The sequence below is a fragment of the Lepus europaeus genome, chromosome 17 (assembly GCF_033115175.1).
Source record: "Lepus europaeus isolate LE1 chromosome 17, mLepTim1.pri, whole genome shotgun sequence".
NCBI lineage: Eukaryota > Metazoa > Chordata > Mammalia > Lagomorpha > Leporidae > Lepus > Lepus europaeus.
In genome coordinates this window covers 25,590,287-25,597,369 of record NC_084843.1, presented here as the reverse complement: position 1 = coordinate 25,597,369, position 7,083 = coordinate 25,590,287, and positions in this window count along the sequence as shown.

The following is a 7,083-nucleotide window of genomic DNA, read 5'->3' as shown; positions in this document are numbered from 1 at the left end:
TGAGGATTAAATGAGATCTCAAATGGGAAGATCTTGGTAAATTTGGGTGTCGGCTACAATGTATGTATGCCTGTGTTTGCTCACTGTTGTGTCCCCAGGACCTAGAACATTTTCTGAGATGTAATTTACACATAGTAAATGTGTGCTGGACGATTGTGAAGAGAAAGTGCTGTTATTAAACAGATGCTTCCCAGAGTGGAATTTCCTGGCATCTCAGGCAGGAACGGCAATGCTGAAGCCGGCGTGCCGCCACTCCCCTCGTGACCACGTGGCCCTGGATGCTGTCAGAACTCTTCCGAGCTCGGACTGTCCACCTTGGAATGCACTTCTACTTGGTGTTCTAGGCAGCCTTTTCCAACCTGCTGTAGTTGACATATGAAAAATAACTTGTTTATGAATTTGCTATTGGTTTGGTTAGTAGCATCTAATCTTCACTTGCTTGGGCACACGGTGGGAGCCCCGGGTTTCTCCTGTCCACAGGAAAATCCCCACAGAAGGGCTCCGTAATCACCAGCAGGTAGGGAAGCTCAGTTGCACTGAGCAGTTCTTTACAAGCTGAAAACACAGTGATACCTAATAAAAAGCAACACTAATCCTCCCTCTTCATTAGTAAGGTGCTCTAATAAGTTTATCAGTTTCTTGTAATATTGCTAGCTGGAAATGAGAGTCAGGAGTACCACTTCAGTGCCAGTATCCCATGTGGACACTGGTTCCAGTCCCAGATGCTCCGCTTCTGATCCAGCTCCTTGTTAATGTGCCTGTGAAAGCAGCAGAGCATGACCCAAGTGCTTGGACCCCTGCACCCACGTTGAGGACCTGAATGAAGCTCCTGGTTTCTGGGTTCAGCTTGGTGCAGACCTGAACTTTGCGGCCATTTGGGGGAGTGAACCAGCAGATGCAAGACCTCTCTCTCTCTCTCTGTAATTCTGCCTTTCAAACAAATAAAATGCACCTTTTTTTTTTCAAAAGGAATTCATTTATTTATTTTTAAGATTTTTTTAAAGATGTATTTATTTATTTGAAAGCCAGAGTTGGGGCTGGTGCTGTGGTATAGTGGGTAAAGCTGCCTTTTCTGTAGTGCTGGCATCCCATAGGGGCACCGGTTTGAGTCCCAGCTGCTCCACTTCCAATCCAGCTCTCTGTTATGGCCTGGGAAAGCAGTTGAAGATGTCCCAAGTTCTTGGGCCCCTGCACCCACGTGGGAGACCTGGAAGAAACTCCTGACTCCTGACTTTGGATCGGCACAGCTCCAGCCATTGCAGCCAATAGGGGAGTGAACCAGCAGATGGAAGATATATCTCTCTCTCTGCCTCTCTTTCTGTCTCTGTGTAACTCTGATGTTCAAAAAAAAAAAAAAAAAAAGAAAGAGTTACAGAGAGGCAGAGAGAGAAAGAGAGAGAGAGAGAGAGAGAGAGGTCTTTCATCATCTGCTGGTTCACTCCCCAGATGGCTGCAATGGCTGGAGCTGTGCTGATCTGAAGCCAGGAGCCAGGAGCTTCTTCTGGGTCTCCCCCATGGGTGCATGGGCCCAAGGACTTGGGCCATCTTCTACTGCTTTCCCAGGCCATAGCAGGGAACTAGATCAAAAGTGGAGCAGCTGAGACTCGACCTGGTGCCCATGTGGAATGCTGGCAATGTAAGCGGCAGCTTTACCCACTATGCCACAGCACCAGCCCCAGGATTTCTTTCTTTATTCGGAAAGGCAGAGTGATGTAGGAGTTGGGGAGACAGAGAGATAGGAGTTAGATCAATCTACTGGTTCACACTCCAAATGGTGACCACCAGGGCTGGCCCTGAGCAAAGTCAGGAGCCAGAATTTCCATCTGGGTCTCCCACGTGGATGGCAGGGCCCAAGTACTTGGGCCATCATGTGTTGCCTCCTGGGTGCGCTATCCAGAAGCTGGTTGGAAGCTGAGCAGCTGGGACCTGAACTGACATTTCCATATGGGGTGCCAGTATTGCAAACAGTAGCTTAATTCACTGTGCCACACCAGCCCCCAAAAAACTTTATTTTAAAAAAATCTTTCTAGTAAGGCATGTAGAATCTTCTACCCCTGCCAGCTAGGAGATGAATCATAAATAAGAACCAAAAAGTGCTAAATTTACAAAGTAATTGCAGAGAACACGATTTTATTTTGAACACTTACATTACTTCTCCTATTACATTTGCTGTTTTCACATCTTTTCATGCTATTAATCTAATTTCATGTAAAATGGACCTGGCTGAATTTCTCTTCCTAAATATTTGAAGCTGCCACTCCCCTCCTACTTACAAACCCCTGCCAATTTTTGCCTCTGAATATGTGCGATTTAGAGATTAAATATAAAACTGTAAGGCCTGAGTCACTGGAAGGATGTGTTTGTTTATTGAGAACTAAGTGATCAATGCAACTCAACATCTTGCATTGAACCATGAATACCTTACACCCAAAGAGACCGTAGGCTTCCCTGTGGTCCTTGGTGCTTGTCATTCCCGCTCCGGCTCTCTGGAGGTGGATTTGTTCCAACTTTGCACTCATACTGCTGAGCTTTTAGAAACTGTGTCATAACACTAAAAAAAAATTCAGATGTTAGACTCTGTACCAACCAACTTTGCCAAAATCAAGCCTTGAGGCTCTTATAAAAGATTAAAATGTCAAAGCTAGTACTTTGCAATGAAGGGCATACATCATTATTTTGTTCTAATCTGCAATCACCTGACAGGCTCAAGCAGCAAACATGGCCAGGAACCAGGATCCCAAATTCTGTAAAGTCATTGTTGCTTTTCAATTTTGGTTTGATCCATTTAAAAGCTATCACGTAAGGAAAAGGGTGAAATAGAGGAGAAACAAAGCAATATAATATATATGTGTGTACAGATATGTGCATATATACATATACACATACATACACAACATTAAGTGAGTAACTGAGGTCTCTAAGCCTCACCTTCCTCTTCAACAAAAAAGATAACAGTAGTAATAGTATCTATCTCATAGAACTGTGGAGGATATTAAATGAGATAATCCATGCAAAATATACAACACAGTACCTAGCATGAAAATATACAGAAGTATATAGTCTTTTTAAAAAAGTATATATTTTATTTGAATGGCAGAACTAGAGAGAGACACACATACACAAATAGAGACACACACACAGAAAGAGAGAGATGAATAGAGACAGAGAGAGAAACAAAGACAGGAAGAGAGAGGGAGGGGGAGAGGGGGAGAGAGGGAGAGAGGGAGAGAGGGAGAGAGGGAGAGAGGGAGAGAGACAGAGATCTTCTATCTATCTACTAGTTCATTCCCCAAATGGCCATAACTGCTGGGGCCAGGCCAAAAATGGGAGCCTAAAATTCCATCTGAGTCTCCCACGTAGGTGGCAGGCACTTGGGCCATTTCCACTGCTTATCCAGGCACCTTATCAAGGAGCTGGATCAGAAGTGTGACGGCAGAGACTTGAACTGGTACCCATATGGGGTGCTGGCATCATATACAATGGCTTAACTCACTGTACCACAATACCAGCCCTATTATATACTCTTGTGGACTATATACTTTTACCAATACCTTGATTTTTTAATATTTAATTTGTTTGAGAGAAAGAGAGATAGAAAGATAGACAGACAGACAGACACATATCTTTTATCTGCTGGTTTATTCCTCAAATGCTCACAGCCACTGAGGCTGGCCCAGGCCAAAGCCAAGAAATGGGAATTCCATTTGGTTCTCCCACATAGGTGGCAGGGACCCAACTACTTGGGCCATTATTTGCTGCCTTCCAGGGTATTTGTTAACAGGAAGCTGGAAATTGGAATCCCAATATGGAGGTGTGAGCTTCCCAGGTAGTATCCTAGCAGCTGTAGCAAGTGCCCACCGCAGGTAGATATTTTCATATGGGAAACTAGCACCAAGGAGCAAGGGCCACATCCAACGCTGTTGGTAGCTGTGTCAGTCACCTTGCAAAGGAGTTCTACTGACAAATTTAAACTGTCATTAGGCCTGCAGAAAACTGGTTTCATTACAGAACAAGTACCAAAATGTACCACTCAGTTCCCTCTGCAGGACTTTTCAAAATTGTCCCAGAACCACATTGCCTTCCTGAGACAGTGTCACCCATTGACTGGTTCATGTCATGATCTGTCGAGTCCTGGTCCTCTCGCCCTGACTCAGGACAGCTCTGAAGGTCCAGCCCAGCCTTGGAGACCTTAAACGGTTTAGTGAGCCCTTTGTTGAGATTGTTTTTGGTCCGTCCTGTTCCTTACCTAATCCTTTTCTCTCCCTTCCCTTCCCCGCCCTTCCTTTACCTCCCTTCTTCCTTCCTTTTCCCTCTCCTCCCTTTCCCGGATGTTGAATCCAAGAGTAGTTGTCAACAAATAAACTTACAGCACACACCCCTATCTCCTCTCCCTTCAAAATCCTTTTATTTGTTTACATCTCATTTTAAACAAAACAGTTAAATAATAGAATACAAAGTAAAAGATTAAACTCTTGCACTAGTCCCATTTCCCTAAAGGAATGGGAAAATCCTTTTTTTTTTTTTTAAGATTTATTTTATTTATTTGAAAGGCAGAGTTACAGAGAGAGACAGAGAGATCTTCCCTCTGTTGGTTCACTCCCCAAATAGGCATAACTGGAGCTGGGCTGGCCCAAAGGCAGGAGCCAGAAGCCTCTTCCAGGTCTTCCAAGTGAGTACAGGAGCCCAAGCACTAGAGCCATCTTCCACTCCCTTCCCAGGCAAGCTAGCAGAGAGCTAGATGGGAAGCAGAGCACTCGGGACTCGAACTGGCACCCACATGGGATGCTGGCACTGCAGTGGCAGCTTAACCTATGTGCCACAGTGCTGATCCCAGGAGTCGCTTTAAACTATCACTAGTTCATCCTCAACAAATGTGCTACAAATCTACACCCATAAACACACACATATCTTTTTTGGAATAAATGAGTGTAATATGGAAACTGTTCTGCAACTTTGTTTCATTTAAACATATTCTCTATGCCTTTTCATACAATACATGCAGATAGATACCTTTAGAGTGGTTCTGTACTATTCTACTAAATGAATATACCAAAATTCTTAACCAGACCTTCCTACATAAATATATAGATAGTGTTTGGTTTTTCTCTTTTACACACATTATTGTAAGAAACATTCTTGGGCTGGCGCTGTGGCCTGAAACGCTGGCATCCCATATGGGTGCCGGTTCTAGTCTCGGCTGCTCTTCTTCCGATCCAGCTCTCTGCTATGGCCTGGGAAAGCAGTGGAAAATGGCCCAAGTCTTTGGGCCCCTGCACCCACGTGGGAGACCTGGAAGAAGCTCCTGGCTCCTGGCTTCAGATCAGCGGAGCTCCGGCCATTGCGGCCAATTGGGGAGTGAACCATCGGATGGAAGACCTCTCTCTCTCTGCAACTCTCCTCTCTCTGTGTAACTCTGACTTTCAAATAAATAAATAAATCTTAAAAAAAGAAACATTCTTAAATATTCTTTGCACATTTATATAGGATAAGTTCATAGAAATGAAATTCCTAGACCAAATGTTGTGAGAATTTAAAATTAAAAAAACAATTGTCTAAATCACTTTCCAGAAAATCCATCACCAATGTAAATTCAAAAAATTCCCAAGATCTATGCAAGAAAAAACTTCTTTCTTTGCAACCTTATCAACTGTGGACATGCCAAAACTTTTTAATTTTTAGCAATAAGTGGAAAATATTACTTTGCAATAATCCTTCAAACTTACAGGTATCTACGTGAATTTTAATCCTCTAGGAGGATGAATTTAAAAAGCTTTTTCAGGGCTGTGCCTGGATTCAACACAGAGCTCCTGCTTCTGCCTCCAGCTCTTGCTAATATAGACAATGGAAGGCAGTGATGATGGCTCAAGTAATCAGTTTTCTGCCCACCACATGGGAGACCTGGATTGAGTTCCTGGTTTCTGGCTTTGGCTCCAGCCCAGCCCTGGCTGTTGTGAGCAAATGTGGAGTGAACCAGCAGATAGCCGTTCAAATAAACAAATACCAACAATATCATTTAATTGCTGTCTTGCTGAGTGCTTAACTTCTCATGTTATTAAACAGATTGTGAAAAATGAAATGTCGGGCCTGGCACTGTGGTGTAGTAGGTTAGGTCTCCACCTGCGGCTCTGGCATCTCATATGGGTGCAGGTTCGAGTCCTGATTACTCCACTTCCCATCTAGCTCCCTGCTAATGGTCTGGGAAAGCAGCAGAAGATGGCTGAAGTGCTTGGGCCCCTGTACTGTGTGGGAGACCTGGAAGGAGCTCCTGGTTCTTGGCTTTGGATCGCCCAGCTCTGGCTGTTGCTGCCATTTGGGGAGTGAGTCAGCAGACGTCTCTCACTCTCTCCGTCTATCACTCTGCCTCTCAAATAAACAAAAAAACTTTTTAAAAAATAAAAGAGAAGAGAAAAGTAACTGGAACAGCACGTGTATGTGGTGCTGTCAGTGTAAAATACTGTTCTTTAAGCCTATTTGTTGTTTAAAATTCATAATGAAGGGGTTTTAAATCCTCTGGTTAATTTTCTACGTGCTTTTGGGAATTAAGGATATGTTGAGTTTTTCTTTCTGTGTACAATAAGAATAAGTAATACTTTGACAAGACAGAAAATCTCATTCTGGTACCAGCATTGTGGTACAGCCAGTTAAGACACTGCTTGGGATACTAGGATAGTGGAGTGGCCTGTTTGAGTCCTGGCTACTCCACCTGTGATCCAGCTTCCAGCTAATATACCTGGGAAGGCTGTAGAAGATAGCCCAAGTACTTTGGCCCCTGCCACACAGGAGGGAGATCCAAATGGAGTTTGGGTGGCTCCAGACTGGCTTATACCTGGCTGTTGCAGCCATCCGGGGAAGTGAAACAGTGAAAGCAAGATCTCCCTCTCTTCTGTCTCTCTTCTATTCTCTCTGTTACTCTGCCTTTCAAATAAATAGCCACGGTGCTGACCCCAAATAAATAAATTTTAAGTCTCTTAAAAAAAAAAAACAAACTCCCATTCTTTATTAAAAAGATTTGTTGAAACTGAAAAAGTACATAACCTTACAGCAACTTTGCATGTAATAATAATTGAACTAGCTTGTTTTGCC